The sequence below is a fragment of the Myodes glareolus genome, chromosome X, assembly GCF_982192425.1.
Source record: "Myodes glareolus chromosome X, mMyoGla1.1, whole genome shotgun sequence".
NCBI classification, from domain to species: Eukaryota; Metazoa; Chordata; class Mammalia; order Rodentia; family Cricetidae; genus Myodes; species Myodes glareolus.
This window is the reverse complement of record NC_142053.1, coordinates 41,578,615-41,600,133: the sequence shown is the minus strand read 5'-3', so window position 1 is coordinate 41,600,133 and position 21,519 is coordinate 41,578,615. Positions and strand designations below refer to the sequence as shown.

At 35.5% G+C, this 21,519-nt stretch overlaps 1 long non-coding RNA gene across 1 annotated transcript in view; it reads left to right on the top strand.

Annotated features, from left to right (window-relative positions):
- Window positions 1–21,242, top strand: part of LOC146889220 (uncharacterized) — a 29,816-nt gene extending 8,574 nt beyond the window's left edge. The window contains exon 3 of the long non-coding RNA XR_015000232.2: window positions 20,783–21,242. This is a non-coding gene — a long non-coding RNA (uncharacterized LOC146889220). The remainder of the gene's footprint in view (window positions 1–20,782) is intronic.
- The last annotated feature ends 277 nt before the right edge of the window (window positions 21,243–21,519 follow it).

The following is a 21,519-nucleotide window of genomic DNA, read 5'->3' as shown; positions in this document are numbered from 1 at the left end:
CAGGTGGATCTCTGTGAGTTCAAGGACAGCCTGGTCTACAAGAGCTAGTTTCCAGGACAGGCCCCAAAGCTACAGAGAAACGCTGTCTCAAAAAATCAAATATATTTGCGCACATCTATATGACAAAATGCACTATACACATAGGCTATCTTATATAGCTTTTCATTCTCAGCTACAAGCCTATATAGCATCTAACTTTACAATATAGGAAAGTATAGCACAAGAGTCAGACTTTTGTATAAAAATATAAATAAATAACACAAGAAAAATACCATGAGACGGGAATTTCTGGTTCCATTATATTGTGTAGTTCAATATGGACTTAAACACCATGTAGTGTGCAATTTCATAACAATTCTCCAGTCAAAGAATCTCAATGTCCCATGCCCCACTACACTTTAGGAAAAGCACAGTCTACAACCAAACACCTAAGCTGTATGTTCTTCTCTCTCTTTCTGCCTCTCTTTGACACAACTATGGAACATCCTTATCTACTATTTTTCTCTGCAGACATATTCATTATAATATGCTCAGCTTTATATACCATTTATCTAGCTGAGAACCATTCTGTCAGTTCATTTTCTATTTTCTCTTCTGTTTATGACGACATTGAGTTTCTTCAAAACAGTTTAGGTGGAACAAAACGTTTTCTATTTTGTTGGAATGGTCACTAACCTGATGTTAATGAGGATTTTCATAATCATTCATTGGCAGTTAGACATGCTACCTTGAATATTTGTATCTTTAAAACCATAATTGCAGGATTAACACAGCTTTCTACTTAATCATTACATCCTGCAAAGATGAAATTACTCATTCAAAGGTCTTTTATTCCCTTGTTATATACACAAAATATGAAAATTCTAGTAGTCTTAAAATATAAGTAATGCCATAGAGTTAGGGTACAATTATGTAAATGTACTGGTTAAAAAATAACACTTGGAAAGCAAGAAGAACACTCTAATAAGATTAGGAGAGATGCCAGGAATTCAGTCTCTTTTGAAAGACCCTTGCCAAACCAATTCCAAAGAATGTTGGGAGTATTTTGTCCTCCACAACTTAAGAAATACCATATAAGTATAGTATCTCAAAATAGGTTTGAAACATTATGGAAGCACAAATAGAATTCAATTGCCAAATCTATTCAGATAATTAATGAGTGGTGACAAAATCTGCCGTACACCTCTGTTCGGCTATATTACTTCAGACTGCCTGAAAAAAATGATGCAGATGTCCTTCTGGTTTATGTCATTAAAGATTCATAAGCTGCGAGACAGGAGATTTAAGACTCAGCTACATTTTTTTTTTTTGCAATTTAACAGTTTGTTTCTTTCTTTTAATGTGATTTTTTTTAATTGATCACATTGCTTAGGAACCATGTCAAGTCTCTTTATAATGTAGTGAAAATGAGCTTGACTTTAGGATTAGAACAACATTTTGGTGCAAGTCAGCTTCAAAACTAATGCTAAGAGGAGTCTTTTGTCCCTTAGAATTGTTAAAAGAAAGAAAACAGGGATTCTTTAACATCAAAGGCTTTCCCAGGCATAGGAATGTGGACTATGCTATTGATTCCTACACTCAAGTCAGTAGTTTTGCCTACATAGGTGTTTGCTTACATATTTCTCCTTCCCTTCTTGCTCATTGTTTTTGATATGCTATCAATTTAAAGTCAGCAATACTAGTAAAGAAAAATTTTTGAATGAAGAAGATCTTCCAGGGCTATACCAGAAGCAATAGCAAGAAACTTAGGGACATTTGGGAATTGAGGAAAGGATGAGAACTGCAATTTCTAAAACAGAATCCTAAATTGGGGAAATGGGGAAGTTTTTTGTGCCTCTTGATAAGGTAGCACAAATACGCAGAATAGTTTTTCCTTACTGACAGAGAATCTTAAGTACGAGAAAAATGTTTTCGATACAGTTCCTCCTATGAGTGTCAGCTGAGTGAAACTCAATATCCAATTGTTGATGAGTCTCTATTACTGTCAGCTAAACCCATTTATCACTGCCAAATGCTGTACAGTTTCATGAGCCTTCAGTAGAATTCTTTAACAGCCTACGTTGATGTAGAGTTCATACCTAAAGCACACAGAGCTGATCATTTATCATTTTGACTTACAATATAGAAGGAAGAAGGGCCATATTTAACTGGTGCATATTTATGGAACTTTGATTGCACCTATTTGACTTTATATGCAGCTGGGATAAAGTACAATATGCCATTTGTTTACTTTTAATAGACATGGCTCTTTTTGTTTGTTTGTTTGTTTAGAGTGGATTTAGATTCCTGGAAAAACTGAAAATGAGTCAAGGGATGTTTTCCCCCTTTTCTGTCTCAAGTAAAATGTAACAGTAATTAAGGAAGGATGGGTGTGTATGTGTGTATGGTGCATGCATTGGGAAGCAAGGATTTATGCATGCATGGTATGCACAATACCACTGAGGTATATCCTTAACCTTCTAAGAAAGATTTTAAAGTTATCATGTCTGAAGATCCACTTTCATTATTTTCAATACTATATGGAAATAATAGATTTACGAATATGTGTTAGTGCTAGATTTGATCTCTCTCCTTCTTATCTTCCTCCTCCTCTTTCTCCTTTTTTTTTCATCTTCTTCTCTTCTATCCCCCCACCAACTCTCTTGTTTGGTCTTGTTTGGTGACAAGCAGTGCTTTCTCATTTCTCTTTTTAATGTGGGTTTTATGGAACTATTCAAATATTTATGATTCAAGTGCCTTTTGGTTATACAATTTGTAAATATGATCTACCAATATGTAGCTCAATATTTCATTCTCTTAACAGGGCTGCTAAAATGCAAAGGTTTTTAAATGTGATGAAATCTAATTTTCAAATTCTTCTGTGTCTCATGCCTTTGAGACCATGTCTAAGATCTCTACCTATTCTTGAATTACAGAGGCTCTTCTATTATTTTCTAAGAGCTTTTGTATTTTTACATTTTACACTTAAAAATATTATTCTTGTGAGGCTAATTTTTACATGAGATACAAAGCAGCACACAGTCAAACTGTTAATGAATTAAATGAATGGAATTTGGTTTAGTTACCAGGATAATCATTGTGTATTTCATACTACGCACACAAAGTCCCTGTTTTGATACACGTTATTATATATCAAAGAATGAAAACATTTAAAATAGTAGTATATGCTAAATTTTCTGTGAACAGTTTGTGAAGACCATAAAATTATGATATTTATACAAGGCTGGGTACAATTAGGAAATGCAACAAAGTATACAATATACAAGTAAGTGGTCCATCCAAGAAATTACATTTAATCTGAAATTCACAGCTAAGAGGAACTACTATCCAGGGAATGATGGAAGATTCCTTGAAGACAAAGGAATTAACATACTGAAGTGTTAAGGTACAAAAGAAGAGCTTTGCAAATTTGAAGAAGTAAAATGAGTTTGAAAGGAAGTGGTACAAATAGTAACAAAATTTTTCTAAGATGGAAATCAGGGAGCTAAAGCCACATTTCACATGTCAAATAAAAAAATGTGGATCTTATTCGTAGTGCAATAGGAAGCCATCAAACTATTTTCCTAGTAGAAATGACATAATGGAAATATTCATTATTTTTTTATTGATTTTTATTGAGCTCTACATTTTTCTCTGTTCCTCTCCCTGCCTCTGCCCTTCCCCTTCCCCTTCCCCTTTCAACCCTCCCGCAAAGACCCCAAGCTCCCTATTTACTCAGGAGATCATGTCTTTTCCTACTTCTAATGTAGATTAGATCTATGTAAGTCTCTCTTAGTGTCCTCATTGTTGTCTAAATTATCTGTGATTGTAGTTTGTAGGCTGGTTTTCTTTGCTTTATGCTTAAAAACCACTTATGAGTGAGTATATATGATAATCGTCTTTCTGGGTCTGGGTTACCTCACTCAAAATAATGCTTTCTAGCTCCATCCATTTTCCTGCAAAATTCAAGATATCATTATTTTTTTTTTCTGCTGTGTAGTAAGTACTCCAACTGTGTAAATGTACCACATTTTCCTTATCCATTCTTTGATTGAGGAGCATTTAGGTTGTTTCCAGGTTCTGGCTATGACAAACAACGCTGCTATGAATATAGTTGAGCACATGTCCTTGTGGCACAATTGAACATTCTTTGGATATATACCCAAAAGTGGCATTACTGGGTCTTGAGGAAGGTTGTTTCCTAATTTTCTGAGAAATCACCACATTTTAAGAGACCACAGAGACTACTAAAGTTCCAGTGTGGAGTTAGAAAAAAAATATTCATATTATAAAAGTATTTGAGATTTTCTATCTATCTATCCATCTATCTATCTATCTATCTATCTATCTATCTATCTATCTATCTATCTATCTATCTACCTACCTACTTACCTATGTATCTATCTATCTATATTTGTTTTATTTCTCAACTTGCTTTTTTATTATTTTATTGAGCTATGCATTTTTCTCTGCCCCCTTCCTTCTTCTTCCCTCCCCTTCTACCCTCTCCCATGACCCCCATTCTCCCAATTTACTCAGGAGATCTTGTCATCTTCTCTTTCCTATGGAGATTCATGTATGACTCCCTTAAGGTCCTGTTTGTTGTCTATGTTCTCTAGGGTTGTGGTCTTTATGTTGGTTTTTCTTTGTTTTATGTCTAAAAGTCACTTATGAGTGAGTACACATTATATTTGTCTTTTTGGGTCTGGGTTACCTCAATATGTGTTTATCTAGATCCATCAATTTGCCTGAAAATTTCAAGATGCCATTATTTTAACATCTTAATGCTTTGAAAAAAGCACTAGAGTCATCTAAGAACATTGATGTCTCCTTCTCCATAATGAAGCGCATAGTTTCAAATACATGTATGAGACTATTTCCCATTTTTAATATCCATTAAATACACTTATTATTTGCAAAATAAGTGTATATACATTTTATTTTATATCCAAGTATTTCCAATAAATGTCCAGAACAGATTTTCTATAATTTGAAAATAACTATGTAAATATTTGTGCAAAGGCCAAGAAACAAGGGAAGGTATGCGGAGGAACCAAGATTTAATTTGTTTCTTCTCATTTGTATGGGTATTTAGACACAGTGCTTTTCAACTTGTAGGATATCATTGTTTCTCTTCGTTCTACTTCTAGTGACTTCCATACTGTGTGTCTCTTCATTTGTCCAAAAGGGTTTTCTGTTGTCTGCTTCAAATGAGATTAAGAACATGTGAACTGTTCCAGAAGTATGAAATACTATCCAAATGTAGTATATTTTTAGGCTAAATCCTCCTATTTCTACAAATGCTGGTAAGAATTAAATGCCTTTATTCATAAATACCATGATGAACAAATGAGCTCTAAGAAAATGATTTGTCTAGGTCACCAGGGAAGTACTGGTACTTTATAACATTCTTCACAAAATTCAAGAAATTGAATAAAGGTGTGTGCTCATCGATGAATAAACTAATAAAGAAAATGTGGTATAAATAAGCAGTGGAATAGTAATAATTTAGCTGCGAAAATAATGAAATCCTGTCATTTGTATCAACATGGACAAAACAAGAGGTCATTATCATATGGAAATAAACTGGGCACATAAAGGCACATAACTGTATGGTCTCACATATTTGTGATCTCTAAAAATTAAAGCTCACAGGAACAGATAGATCAATAGATAACACTAAGAAAATAAAGGTCTTTGGACTAAGGATGCATCATTTGAGCTAGATGTAATGAAAAACTTTAGGAGATCTATTGCATAATGTGGTTATTATAGTTAACAATATTTTAATCCTCAGAAATAGTTTGGGGGGGATTACTTGCTTATACACATGCTACATGTAAATCACGTTCTATTAACAAAAAATTAAAATTCTTAATAATTAAATTTTTGGGGCTGGAGAGATGGCTCAGTGGCTAAGAGCATTGCTTGCTCTTCCAAAAGTCCTGAGTTCAATTCCCGGCAACCACATGGTGGCTCACAATCATCTGTAATGAGGTCTGGTGCCCTCTTCTGGCCTGCAGACATACACACAGACAGAATATTGTATACATAATAAATAAATAAATATTTTTTTAAAAATTAAAATTTTAATTTGACATTTTCATATATGTATACAATGTGTTGTGATCATATCAACTCCCATTAACCTTTGTTTATCCCCCTTCCTCCATTGTGAAACCATTTTTCCCAAACTTTTCCACTCCATTATTTCTTGTAATTTTGGATATTTTGTGACTCATTGAATTTAATTAGATTTGCTTATGATAGCATGGTTAGGGAGTTATTAAGTGGAGTGTGGGAAACTTAGCAGTGGCTATACAGTGAAGAAAATTATATTCTCTTCCCCTATATTCATTAACTGCCAATAGCTCTCCAGGGAGGAATAGAGCCTCATGAGGATCTCCCCTATTCATGATGGAGTATTTATTATCAATTTGAAATAATCTTATCTGCCTAAATGTTTCTGGCCATCCAGTGGGGCATCTTCCAGGCTACTGGCTTTCTCTATTTATCCCATCCCAACTTTCCTCCAAGCACTCCTTTTCATCTGAGGGGTCCTTAGATCCCCTAACTCAGTTTGCTTAGGCTGAGTGTCTGGGGAGCCAGTGGTGAGTGCTCCTGTCTCCTGTTCCACAGGACCCTGCCCCCCTAAGCCTGCCCTTTTGTCTGCTAGGTCCTTGGCCCAGCAAGAGGCCCTGCTCCTGTACTGAGGAGATCCATTCAGAGTGGTGAGTAGGTGGCCGCCTTGTCTGTGGAAAGGGAGTACAGGTCCCTTTCAATTCTCTAAACATTTCTGGTCATCCAGTAGGAAGTTTCCCCAGCTACTGGTTTTCTCTATTTACCCCATCCCATCTTGCCCCCAAGCCTTCCATTCCATCTGCGGGGTCCTTGGATCCACCAACTCAGCCTGCTTCAGGACTGAGGGTCTGGAGAGCCAGAAAAGAAAACTTCTTAAGGGTGCTGGAGAGATGTCTCAACAGATAAGAGCAGTGGATGTCCTTCTAAGTGACCCAAGATAAAATCCCAGCATCTCATCGTGGCCCACAACTGTCTGAATCTCTAGTTTCAAGGGATCTGAAGTCTTCTTCTTGTCTCTGAAGACATTAGACATGCACAAGTTTAATAAATATACATGCAGGCAAAACACTAATAAAAATAAAAAATCAAAATAAATCGATATTCATAATCTTACAAGTTCTGAGTCATGAAATTAACTATTTTTCTTGAGAGGGAGGTATTTGTGTGTGTGTTCATTTTTATGTCGTAACAATATTGATTTACTGCATACTTTCAAAAAATTAAATGCTTTTTTGAACTAAAGATGTTAAATTTTATGGACTATTATTGGCAAAAGTAATAAGTGCTAAAAATAACATAAATTGTCAATAATATAATGTTTAAAATAATTACTATACATTTATATAAAGAAACATGCTAAAAGAATAAACTACAACATAAAAAATGTGAATGAATTTTTACATTACTGCTTAATGGAAGACCGTGTCCTATATAGATTTTAGCCATATTATTTTTCTTAAACGACATTAATTAATCTTCTTTTCTTGAGAATAGTTTTTTTCTCATATGCTATATCTTGATTACAGTTTCCCCTCCCTCTACTCCTCCCAGTTCCTCCCTGCCTCCCCTCCCATCTGGATCTACCCATTTTCTGTCTCTTATTAGAAAACAGTTTCCTAAGTGACAGTAATAAAATAAAATATAAGATAAAGGAAAACCTCACACATCAGAATAAGACAGGAATGAATTTTAGAGGGGAAATAAAGGAAAATCTTGATCACTTTGTAAAACCAACAACCCAAGGCTGAGAAGTCAGCTACTAAGTTTGCCAACTGTAGAACACAGGGTTATATGAAAGGCTTTTATATTATATTGCGCTTAATAAATATATATTATATTATATAATATATTTACATTATATTGTGCTTTTGATCTACATTACCGTTTTAGTTGTTATGAGTCTGATAAGTTTAAAAATTGTTTCAAATGGATCCTTATTCTACACTGAGCTTGGATTATATGGGGTTCCTGGCTTTGTGAAGTATCGCATACAACATGTGTTAGAATTTAATGCAAATTTAGAGGAAAATTGTCTTGACCTAAGTTTATTCAAAACAGGGAATTCTTTAGCCAGGTTTCTGCTAACCTTATAAAGGCTCCCTCAATCCAGATATCTCTCTCCTTGCTCTCATCTCTGTCCTTCCTCCATTTCAACCATTCCATTCCCTCAAGTACCCAGGAATCCAAAAAGTTGATCCCATCTAGGACCCTGGGCAATAGAGGAGAGGGAGTCCGATCTTGACTTGACTTGTAGTCAGAATGATGATTATCTTAAATATCAACATATAGCCTTCATTCAGCAACTGATGGAAGAAGAGGCAGAGACCCACATCGGAGCACTGAGTTGAGCTCCTAAGGTCCAGTTGAAGAGTGAAAGGAATGAGATATGAGCAAAGAGGTCAAGACCATGATGTTCACCCACTGAAACTGAAACAGTTTGCCTAAGCTAATGGGAACTCAACAACTCCAGCCGGACTGGGAAGGAACAAGTATAGGACCAAACTGTTTTTTCTGAATGTGGTTGACAATTGCATGACTGAGTCAGACTGAGGGGCCACTGGCAGTGGCACCAGGATTTATCCCTACTGTTGGGATCCTATTCTCTTTGGATGTATATTTTGCTCAGCCTAGATATAGTAGGGAGGGTTTTGGACCTTCCACAAGGCAATGTGCTTTACCCTCTCTGAGGATTGGATGGGGGTGGGGTGGGAGGGTGTTTGGAGGGAATGGGAGAAGGGGAGGGAGTGGGAACTTGGATTGGTATTTTTTTAAAAAAATCTAATAAATTAAAAAAACAGGTAATTCCTAACATACTTTATTTGTATGATTATTATATGCCAAACATGGTTCCCATTACTTGATAAATATTAGTATAGTTAATCTTTGCCGCAGTTCTATGAAATAGTTTCCAATATTATTAGCCCTGTTTAACAGATCAGAAAGTTGAAGTCCCAATCACAAAGTTTGTAAGTAGTCAAATTCAACTCTAATTTATGTTATCTAGTTATACACACCATTGAGCACTGCATTAGTCTGCCTTGTTACTATCCAAGGCTCAGGAACTCACATACGACAATATTTTAATTCTAAAATTTGGATTTCACTGAGAGGGTAATTGGGTATTGGGGACCAACTCATTAAGCAGTGATTCCTGAGGTGTATCTGTTGGAAAACCATGGGTATAAAACATGACTGAATGCTCAAATAGTTTAGATTCTACACTACTCAGACTGTAAATACAAGGACTGTAAGGTTCATCAGCTTGAAATTGGTTTTTGAATGATGACAATGAATTTTGAGCCAATTTGAGAGGATTAAGGGATAATGTAGATTTGCCAAATACTTGGAGAGACCAAGGAACCATGAGAGCACTTGTAGGCTTATGCGGTATACTTAAGAGCTTTAAGTATGGTTATGAGATTTAATTCTTCAACTTTACTTTTGAAAGTAACTTTCCAGCCTCTTGTGCTAATGACAACTATCGCTAAAGTGGAGGTTAGATTTGAATCGCAGCTTTCTAATGTTTCTTAAAGTTGCTAGAGTAAGAACAGAAAAAAAAATCTCAACAAAATTGAAAGTTTTCCTGCGTTAGCCACCATTTCAGACCGAGTGGCCTTGTAGTCATCTTTGAAGGTAATCTTATGATATACTGAAATTTGATCAAATAAAATGAATGAAAATATAAGGAAAAATGACCAGTATTATGAGCTTTTAAGTCATGGAACTGATAGTTCAATTTGTTGTTTGTATGCTGATTTTGTATTAGGTATATCTTGGCTCCAGAATACTACTTTAAATATGCTGATATGTTTGTTGAGAAGGATAAGTGTACCTTCAATTGTATCGAAGAATGTTTGTATTTATTATATTTTAATATGGTATCTGGTATTATTCAAAATAAATATAGTTTAATGCTTAAAAAAGAGTATCAGTTGCAAGGGGAGGAGATAGATAATGGGTGTGTGCGAAATGCCTCAACTTCAGAATATACATGTATGAAATTCTTGATGAGCTTTCAAAGGGGGAAGAAAAGCAGAATGGCAGCAATTAAACCTGAAGAATACAGGTGAAAAGTTTGGTCAAAGACTATCAAAGGAAAGATTTGCCCACGAAAGACATTACAAAGCATGAATATTTTTAGAAACTGGCCAATTGAAAAAGAATTTCATGTTTTCCTTAGTAAACAGAATGATTACTAAACATTAACGAAACTAAACGAAGGATTCACTAAGGCTACAAGTAGAAAAACACTTTGACTAAGCTAAAATAATCCATCCTAATTACTTATTAGGGAATTAAAACTAAGTTATTAATGGGCCACGCGACTGACTTGACGGTTTGAATATACCTGTCCATTTGTCTCAATCACTTAAGCAAATTCCTGAATTTGGATGCAGCAGAGCAAGGGAGTTCTAATAGGCTCACCCTGTTCTAGCATCTTCCTCTTGCTGCAGGAAGGGTAATCAGCTTATTTTGCATTACTTAAACCTCAGGACAGTTTCAGATCTGAAACCACCCACCAGTAATGCCTTGTTTAGTGATCGGCATGCCAAACACATTGGTTAAAACCATTGACAGTTTTGGTCTGAAGGGGAAAGTTCACATTTGGAAATTTAATAAATCTGAGTCAACCTACATTATGCAGCATGCTGTTCACAAACCTAGAAATAAAACCACACTTTTTAAAGCCTCAAATAATTACCTTTCCTATGGTTAAATGAAACCCAGATTGCACACCACCAAACAGATCAATTTAGGATGTGAGGTAAATTGCATTTCTGGAAAAAAATGAAATCAGAGAGCTGATTTTTCTTAATGACATGGTAATGAAGTTGAAAAAGCTTGTTCTACTTTATACAATTCTTATCTGCTTCCCAAAGGGAATTTTAATTGAGGTGGAAGGTCGGTTGGAATATTTTTATTCCCATCCTCTGAAGTAATGATAGAAGCTTCCAATCTAAAAAGAAATTATTAATCTTGAATTAATGCTATATGAGGCCTTCCTATATACTATAAATTAGAGTCTCCATAGCAAAGACTTTTCTCATTGGGTTTTTAGATAAAGCTTGAAATTGGTTTTATTTGTAATGAGATTCAATCATTTATAAAGATTTAATTTTAGTTCTTAAAAGTATCCCATTCTGTCTCCACATGGAAACTGAAGGACAAGATGACTCTGGCAATTGGGAAGAGGGGACTCTGTATCCGGCTTCTGGTTTCCTGTAAGAGGGAAGAGGTGGAGTAGTGGCCTAAATCAACTGATAACCTTCAAGGCCTTTGTTGTTTAAGATCTTTCATTGTTATGATTTTCTTTTCAAATTAAATTATAATGTTTTAATATAGATGACATATTCTCATAATTCAAAATCCAAAAGAAATGAAAATACATAAAATAAAAACCTCTTTCTTGTTTCTAGCTCCATAGCCCCCAGTTAGTTGTGCACAATTTCATAGAGGTTGGTATAAGTCTAATTTTTTTCTTTCATAAAAATTATGCATATATATGAATGTAAATATGAATTCCCACAAAATGATTTCGGTTTCTGAAAGACTAATATATACCACACACTCTTAGCAATTTTCCCTATGAAATGTATCTTAGCTAAAGACTGTTAGAAAATGTTTCCGTACACTTGCTTGTTTCAGCTACACAGTAGTCCAACACACAATGCTAGTTTCTGTCACACAGAGTTCATTTATGTCAATGCCTTCCAGATGGAAGGTAAGCTGTTCAAAATTTGTTGTAAGCAACAACTTCATGCAAATTGCCTTGCACACATCTCCCCTATGCAAATACAGGTGATAGGTATATTTCAAGGATTAGAAATTTTGTCAAATTGTTGAACCCTCCCTGGTTGTTTTAAGGCAACCTTTCTTCCTATTTTCTGAGGAATTTTGAAATGTTAACTTTTTACCCTAAAGTATTCATTTCACTGTGGGATTTGAATTGGTTTCAACAGAGTTGTGCAGAATATTTTATTTGTCCACTTAGCTTTGATGTTAAGTTTTAATTAAATTACTTTTAATTTAATTTTGCTTTGCTTTTTGAGGCAAGGCTCATATGTGCCTTGCTTAGTTGATTCAGAGGGCCTACCTCTCTTTGTGTCCTCCATCACCTATTATATAATCTTTCTGCCTTCTCTTCTGCAGACCTCTCAGGAAACCACAAGGATGACCCCAACTAAGAATCTAAGCAATAGTGTAAAGGGTACCTAAACTGCCCTTTCTCTGTAATCAAATTGATGACTACCTTAATTGTCATCATAGAACCTTCATCCAGTAACTATTGGAAGCAGATACAGAGATCCACAGTTAAACACTGGGCTGAACTCCTAGAGTCCAGTCAGAGAGAGAGAGGAGCAATATTGTGAGCAATGGGGCCAAGACCATGATGAGGATATCCACAGAAACAACTGATGCGAATGGAACTCACTGATATTGTACTGACAGATGGGGAACCAGCATAACTGAATATGGGTGGCAGATGTGTGGCATGGGCAGTTTGTGGGGTCACTAGCAGTGGAATCGGTATTTATCCCACAGTGCCTGATTTGACTCTTTGAAGCCCATTCCCTATGGAAGAATAACTTGCTCAGCCTAGATATAGGGGGGCAGTACCTTGGTCCTTGCTCAAGTGATGTGACACACTTTGTTGACTCCCCATGGGAGGCTCACACTCTCTCAGGAGTGGATGAGGGGTAGAGTGGGGAGAAGGTGGAAGAAATAGAATGGGAGGGAGAGGGAACTGAGATTGGTATGAAAAATATGATTGTTTTAAAAATTAAAAAAAAAACTAAAAAAGAATTCTTTGAACTCGGGGGTCAGGGGAGGTATTTCCACATAATCTTTAGCTCTGGGTCTCTACATCTGTTTCCATGTTCTGCAAGAGGAAGCCTCTCTGGTGATGACTGGAGGACAGACTGATCTATGAGTATAGCAGAATATCATTAGGAATCATTTTAACTATTAATTTATTATCTATCTACTTATTTTTAATTAGTTGTATTTAATTTTAAACTAGGTCTCTGGGTCACTTTGTCTCTGGTTCTTTGCTACCCAAGCAATTTCAGGTACGAGTTTCTTCTCATGGAGTTGGTCTTAAGACAAATCAGACATTGCTTAGCTACTCCCGCAAGTTCTGTACCACTATTGCCCTAGCATATTTTGCAAGCATGGTCAAAGGTTTTGAGGCTGGGTTTGTGAGCACATTTCTCTTTAGGGATCCTGCAGAGTACCTTCCTACACCAAAGAGACTGGAACTAGTGGTAAAAGCTCAATGTCTGCACCAGCTCAACTTCTTCATGTTCAATGAATTGTATGGATGTTGTCCTCAGCAAGGGGGCCCACGGTTGGTTTGCAGAAGCAACCTTTTGTCTTAGCATCTGCCTGGATTGTTTGGGAATTTTCATGGGATCCCCTTAGTCAACAACTCAATTGAGTGCAACCCAGGCCCATGACTGGAAGTCTTTTCTGGCTACAAGTGATGAACAGTTGATATTCGATATCCCCAATTACTAAAAATCTTCATTAGGACCACCTTCATAGGTTCCAGGAAGTTTACAGGGTACCAGGAGTCAATACATACACCAAATGGTACCCAATTCCAGGCATCTCTCCCCTTCCACCCTACTCCTCCCACATACCTAATCCCTCACACTCCTGTCGCCATTTGCCCCAAGTCAACTCGAAATTCTATTCTATTCCCACCCCAAAGATCCATATGCCTCCAGTTTCCTCTCTAGGTTCATGTTCTGTAGTTTGGCTATCATTTATCTAATGGCTAATGTTCACTTATAAGTGAATAGATTAGATACTATATTTGTCTTTTGGGGTCTGGGCAGAATGGAGTGTACATTGGTTATATGTCCAAGAATGGAAAAGCTGGGTCATTTTCTTAAAATATTGTCTTTACTGAGCTATATATTTTTCCCTTCTACCCTCTCCCATGGTCCCTATGCTCCCAATTTACTCAGGGGATCTTGTCTTTTCCACTTCCCATGTAGATTTGATACTTGTATGCCTCTCTTAGGGTCTTGAGTTAGATAAATTCCCAATGTTCTGAAGAACCACCATATTGATATATAGTGGCTTTATAAGTTTACACGCCTACCAGCATTGGAGGAGTGTTCTCTTTGCTTCACATCCTCTCTTGCTTGAGCTGTCACTTGCGTTTTTTATCTTAGCTATTCTGACAGGCATAAGATAGAATTTCAAAGTTATTTTGATTTGCATTTCCCTGAAGGCTAAGGATATTGAACATTTCCTCAAGTACTTTTCAGCCATTTGAGATTTATCCACTGATAATTACCTGTTCAGTTCTGTACCACATTTTTAATTGGATTATTTGGCTTGTTGATAACTAATTTCTTGATTCCTTTATATATTTATGTTATAAGTCCTCTATCAGATATGGAGTTGGTAAAAAAAAATCTTTCCCCATTGTGTAGGTTACCATTTTGTACAGTGATGGTGTCCTTGGCCTTATAGAAGTTTCACAGTTCCATGATTCCATTTATTAATTATTGATCTTAGTGCCTACACTATTGGTGTATTGTTTAGGAAGTTGTATCCTGTGGCAAAACATTTGAGGCTATTCTCAAATTTCTCTTCTATCAGGTTCAGTGTATTTGGTTTTATGTTGAGGTCTTTGATCTACTTGGACTTGAGTTTTGTGTAAGGTGATACTCGACTATCTGATGGCACACAAATGCTTCTTCTTTCTGCCTAGTTAGAACTTAGCATTCCTTAATCAAACTCTTCTCACACTTATTTCTTCTTATTTTCTATAATTATTTTAGCACTACTATCTATTGTATTTAGCACTCTGAAATTTACTTTAATATGTTTATCTTAACCATTTACTGCACATTTGTATTCCAATAAACATCTTAAACAGAGATCTCTCAACAGAGGAATCTAAAATGGCTGAAAGACACTTAAGGCAATGTTCAACATCCTTAGTCATCAGAAATACAAATCAAAACAACTCTGAGATTCCCTCTTACACCAGTAAGAATGACCAAGATCAAAAACACTGATTGCAACTTATGCTGCAGAGGTTGTGGGGAAAAGGGAACACTCTTTGCATTGCTGGTGGGAATGTAAGCTGGTACAGCCCCTTTGGATGTCAGTGTGGCGATTTCTCAGAAAATTCGGAAACATCCTTCCTTAAGGTCCGGTAATACCATTTTTGGGTATATATCCAAAGGATGTTCAATCGTGCCACAAGGGTATGTGCTCAACCATGTTCATAGCAGCATTGTTTGTCATAGCCAGAATCTGGAAACAACCTAAATGCCCCTCAACCAAAGAATGAATAAGGAAAATGTGGTACATTTTGGAGTATACAATGGAGTACCACAGAGCAGAAAAAAACAAAAACAAAAACAAAAACAAAAAGCAAAAAAACCCGGCATCTTGAATTTTGTAGAAAAATGGATGAATTTGGAAAACATCATTTTGAGTGAGGTAACCCAGACACAAAAAGACAATTATCACATGTACTCACTAATAAGTGGTTTTTAAACAAAAATCAAAGAAAACCAGCCCACAAATCACAATCCCCGAGAACCTAGACAACAATGAGGACCCTAAGAGAAACATACATAGATCTAATCTACATGGAAAGTAGAAAAGGGAATGAAAAGAAAGAAAAGGACAAAGGAATGAACTTAATCTACACAGTTTGTATCATTTTATTTTTTCCATTATGCAGTTCTTTGGTGTGTGTAGGAGGGTTGAAAGTTATGCAGTACTTTGGTGTGTGCAGGAGTGTTGAAAGGGAGGAGAAAGGCAGGGAGGGGAACAGATAAAAATGTAGAGCTCAATAAAAATCAATCAATAAAAAAAGACAGGGGAAAAACTCATTTATTTATATGTTATTTGTCTGAACAAAGCTGACACACATTGTCTGTCTTTTTCTTTTTCTTTTCCATATTTTATTATTTCATAATCCTTATATACAGTAACTAACATGTTTTATTATATTTAATGCATGTATGTCATTGTATTTTAATCATATTCACTTCCTATTACTCTCTTTTGCTCTCCACAATTGCTATTTATTCTCTTTCCTTTCCCAATCAGTAGTCCTCTTTCTATTTTAATTCATTGTGTGTACATGTGAAACAGTTTATTTTATTGGGGTTAAAGGAAAATGGATGAAGGGCCATTTATTGAAACATAGGCAATTTATCAATGGCTACACCACTGAAGAAAATATTTGTCTGTTGTAAAGCAACCATCTGCATACAGGTCCTAAGAGAAGACTGGGGCTTTGTGAGCGCATGTCCATAGCAATCAATAACTGACTCAATGCTTTCTCAGCAATCAGTGGATGCCTCACAGCCTTTCCAACATATATGAGGAAATGCTGACAGATACAGTCTTGATCATATCTTGTGTATATGACTACAGATACTGAGAGTTCAAGATTTTCCATGTTGGTCATGGTAAGGTCAGAATATAGCATTCCATAATATTCCATCCTTCCTTCTGCTATTAAAGCTAGGCAGTTGGAGGGACGTTTCCAGCTCAGTTCCAGATAAGACAAATAGTTTTTGCATGTAATGTATATTGACTATATTAATACTCCATATCTTTCTCTTCCTATTTTTTTTCTCCCACTAGTTTTCTTTCTTCCTACAGGATCCTTTCTGCTTTCATGTATGCGAATGTACTTATATATATATAAAGATATATAAGACCCAGAAATGAGAGAAAATTTGGGACATTTATCCAGAATATGGCTTATTTGATTAACTTGAGGATCTCTACTTTCATGTATTTCCAAGGAAAAGCATAATTTCATTCTCTTTTATGGATGAATAAAAGAGACATTCTCAAATAAAATAAAATTAAGAGAATTTGTCATCAGACTCTTATTTCCTCAGAATGTTTAAAGCAAACTATTCAAACAAAATGGAGAATTTTGGGGTCTTTATAAAAGAAAGTGCAGTCACCAATACAACTCAGTAGATCAAAGCAATTTTGCAACAAAGTTTGATGACATAAATTCAATTCCTTGAGCCCTGAGCCCACAGTGTTAAAGGAGAAAATCAACATCCACAAGTTGATCTCTGAAATCCACACATATGCCATGACACACACACACACACACAGAGAGAGAAAGAGAAAGAGAGAGAGAGAGAGAGAGAGAGAGTCAGAGAGAGAGAGACACACACACAGACACAGACACAGACACAGACACACAGACACACACACACACACACCCCAAAGAACTGCATAACTGCATAATGGAAAAAATAAAATGATTCTAACTGTGTGGATTAAGTTCATTCCTTCTTCCTTTTCTTTCTTTTTATACCTTTCATTTTCTGTTTTATTTTGTGTGTGTGTGCGTGTATGTGTGTGTGTGTGTGTGTGTGTGTGTGTGTGTGTGTGTGTTTTGCTTGTAATGGGCCCCCACTATGTAGACCATGTTGGCTTCATACTTGTTATATAGAGATAGCTGACCTTAAACTAAAGATCTTTTGGCTCTATTCTCTTTAACATTGGGATTACATGTATATACAAACATGCCTGGCTTTGTGAGTTTCTTTAACAGGTGTCACTAATGTATAAGCTATACCACCATCTGATGTGGCAGCCAACACATATAGCTAAAATGCTTAAGAAGATAATGTCTTGAAATTAGGTTACATTCATTGAAAATTCACTGAGAATTTTCCTAGAGAAGGAAGAATATTGACTTCAGCAGAGACTGCCTGGTCATTGCCCTGTATCCTGTCCTAAGTAAAGATGAAGGAGTTACACTATATAGCATGATTATTGATAATGTTCATGCTTTCTGTCATGGTATTCTATTTATCAGTCTTGAAGGAGATATATATGAAGTGATAAATAAACTATAGTGACATAGAGAATAAAGTAAACAAATGCAAGGAAAGTTCAGGTCCTTGATTCAGGATGGAAAAACTTAGCACTGGTATACGTTGATAAGGTCAGGATAGAAGTTTTAAATATTAAGGTATTTTTAATCTTAGCCATTATGATAGAGGGAATACACCTCCACTACTGGTGGGAGTATAAACTTGTACAGACACTTTGGAAATCAGTATGGCAGTTTCTCAGAAAATTGAGAATCAATCTACCTCGAAAACCAGCATTACCACTCTTGGGCATATACTCAAAGAATGCTCAATCAAACCACAAAGACACTTGGTCAACACTGTTCGTAACACCATTATTCGTACTATTCAGAACCTGGAAGCAACCTAGATGCCCCTCAACAGAAGGATGGTAAAGGAAATATGGTAATTTACACAATGGAGTATTACATAGCTGTAAAAAAAACAGTGATATATTGAAATTTGCAGGCAAATGGATGAAACTAGAAAAAAAAAATCCTGAGTGTGGGAACAGGATCTACCTCTGGTGCATGAGCTAGCTTATTGGAGCTCATTTCCTATGGTGATATGCCCTTCTCAGCAGGGGGAAGGGACTTGGTCTTACCTCAACCTAATGGGTCAGTCTTTGTTGACTAGCCAAAGGAGCCCTTTTACTTTGAGAGAAGGGTGTGGGGGTGAGCTGGTGGAAATGGGAGGGGAACAGGAGGAGGCCTGGGAGAGAAAATGAGGATTGGAATGTAAAATGCCATTTTAAAAAAGTAAAATCATAAAAAGATATTAAAGTAATACACCAGAAGCTGGCAAAAAAAAGAGGATGAAAGGAAAGGGAACAATATTGACACAAGACAATGGCAAACTTAAGCCCTTTCATCTCAATAACACTTCAAAATTCATGATCTAATTTTCTCAATTAAGAAAAAAATTTCAAAAACGTGACTCAACTGAAAGAAAATCATGACACATAAAATGATATATAGGTTAAAATTTGAGGCCTAAAGCAAAGACTAGCAGTTCATGCCTATAATCCCAGCTCCTAAAAAAGCTGACACAGGATGATGGCGAGTTCAAAGCTTGCCTTAGATACATAGCAAGTTCAAGATTAGCCTGGGCAATTTAATAAGTGCCTTCAAAAGAGGAAAATAACAAAGATTAAATAAGGTATGTATTTCAGTAGTAGAGCTAGTCTTGGCTACATGCTGTATTCAAGAGATACATGGAACACATGATACTATCTAAAAAATTGAATAATTTGTAATGATTCAACAAAGAAACAATGCATGTGTCTGATATGGATGTGAGCCAAAGACTCAGGCTGCATGGAAACACATAGTATTTGACTTCCCCTGCCCCATTCTTCTTTTCGTAAATTATCCCTCATCCCTCATTCTTTTCATTTTTTTTTTGTTTTGGGGTTTTATCACTTGAACATTCTGACAAAATTTATACTAAAGCATGACTGATATAAAATCTTGTCACACAGTTAGGTCACTTATTGCATTTCCATTGAACCTAATTATTTATGTACATTTTTTGGCTAGAAAAACAACTCACATAGTTATTTTATGTAGTTTTATAGAGTGTATAGATTGTATATCCAGGAAGACTCATTAAGTTTTCTTTTCTTAATTCCAGCAGCAGCCCAAAGTAAGGAAATAAACATGTATGCCTCAGAGACAAAAATTATTAACATAGCACAATTAAAGAAATAACAGATGAAAAATAATAAAATGTTATTACATATAAAGCAGTCTGTCCAAAGGATAGCTTATTTAGAAAGCTGCAATAGCCACGTGGTGATGGCACACACACCTTTAATCACAGCCTTTAGGAGGCAGGGGAGGTGGATTTCTCAGTTCAAGGCCAGCCTGGTCTATAAAATGAGTTGCAGAAGAGGCAGGGCTACAAGAGAAACCCTGTCTCAAAAAACAAAACAAAAACAGAATATCATTTACAAATTTACAAAATACTTGGGCATGTCAGTGCATGCCTTTAATCTTAACATTCGGGAGGCAGAGGCCAGAGACTCCCTGTCATTTCAAGGTCAACCTGGTCTACAGAGTGAATTCCAGGACAGCTAGGGTGTTACACAGAGAAACTCTGATTCAGAAAACCAAAACCAAATCAAAACACATAACAAATAACCAAAACCAAACAACAACAAAAACTATCATAATAAATTTATAAGAGCTTCAAACCATAAAACAATGAACAAATACTGTAAAGTAATATTGAAAAATCTGTGTTTTATATTGAAAAGCTTAAAGACATAAAACATTAAAACACTTACTTAAAAGGTTGATATTTCTAGGACATTATATATTTGTTTCTTATTTACTTACCTTCTGAAAGGTAATTAATCTATGATAAATGGATTATTATACTTTCATATTCAGGATCCTCCATTCTTATATGCTTGGTATATTGTTATTAGGCATTTAAAATTAATTACATTTTTATGGAAAAACATCATACATTGAAAGCACATTAAACTTAGATGACTACAATATGAATTTTTACTAGTTAGAGTTATGTGTAATGTAAATTTATGGAACACAGAAAACCGCACTTTTCTGTTTTGATCAATTATGTGAACACCTTAAGAATTAAGAGTACATTTTTTAACTTAGACAGCTGAGCCTCATGAGGACATTGATGGAAATAGTGGTTGGCATTTCACTTCTGTAAATAAAGCTGCTGAATAGAACTACTTCAGGGATCAATATTGTCTAATTCAAAGCCAGAAGCCTTTGTAATTGTAAAGGACAAGGGAAAATAAATCAATCAAGAAAATGTTCTAACCTTCTTGTTAAATATCTTAACTTAAAAATGTCGTTTGTTCTCTTGTTTTCCAGGAGCACCTATAAAGTTCTGAAAGAAACGCATTTTCAAGCCAACAGAGTGCTCATCCTTCAATAAAGATATTGACACTAGTAGGAGGCTCTGTCAAGGCTGAAGATACTTTTATGCAAAATGCCTTCCAAAAGCAGTGTTGCCACAAGGACATGCAATCTGTTGCTTTTCATAGTGCAACAATGGTATATTTCCTTTTATAGCTTAGAAAATGTTCATAACAATTTCTTCAATGCAGGCTTTATCATTAATGAGTACTCCGATGTGTTTTGAGGGGAAATAAGATGAAAATTACACATTATGGCTCGAAATTTTGTTATACCTAGTTACCTTCTCCGACTTAAGTTAATTTGTTATGTATTTCCAAAAGGATTTCAATCTATTTGAATTTTTTAAATATCTCATGGAACTATAGATTTTTTTCTTCTACTTAAAAATACACAGCTTCATAACTAGTGAATGATAAGGAGTTATTTTAAAATAAATATGGGAGTATGCTTTGGTGCATGAAAAAATGTGTTTTTGTTCTGGTAGATTATATAACCATTACTTTTCTTTGTTTTGCATAGTTTCATTATGATGCATGCATGTGTTTTTTCTGGTATGTCTTTGTATTTCTTGAATCTGAGTTTGTAAATGTTTTATCTATATGTCTATGTTTATATATGCATCATATCTACATACATTTATTTATCCATATCCATACCTATCTATGTAGATATAGATAGATATCTAGAAA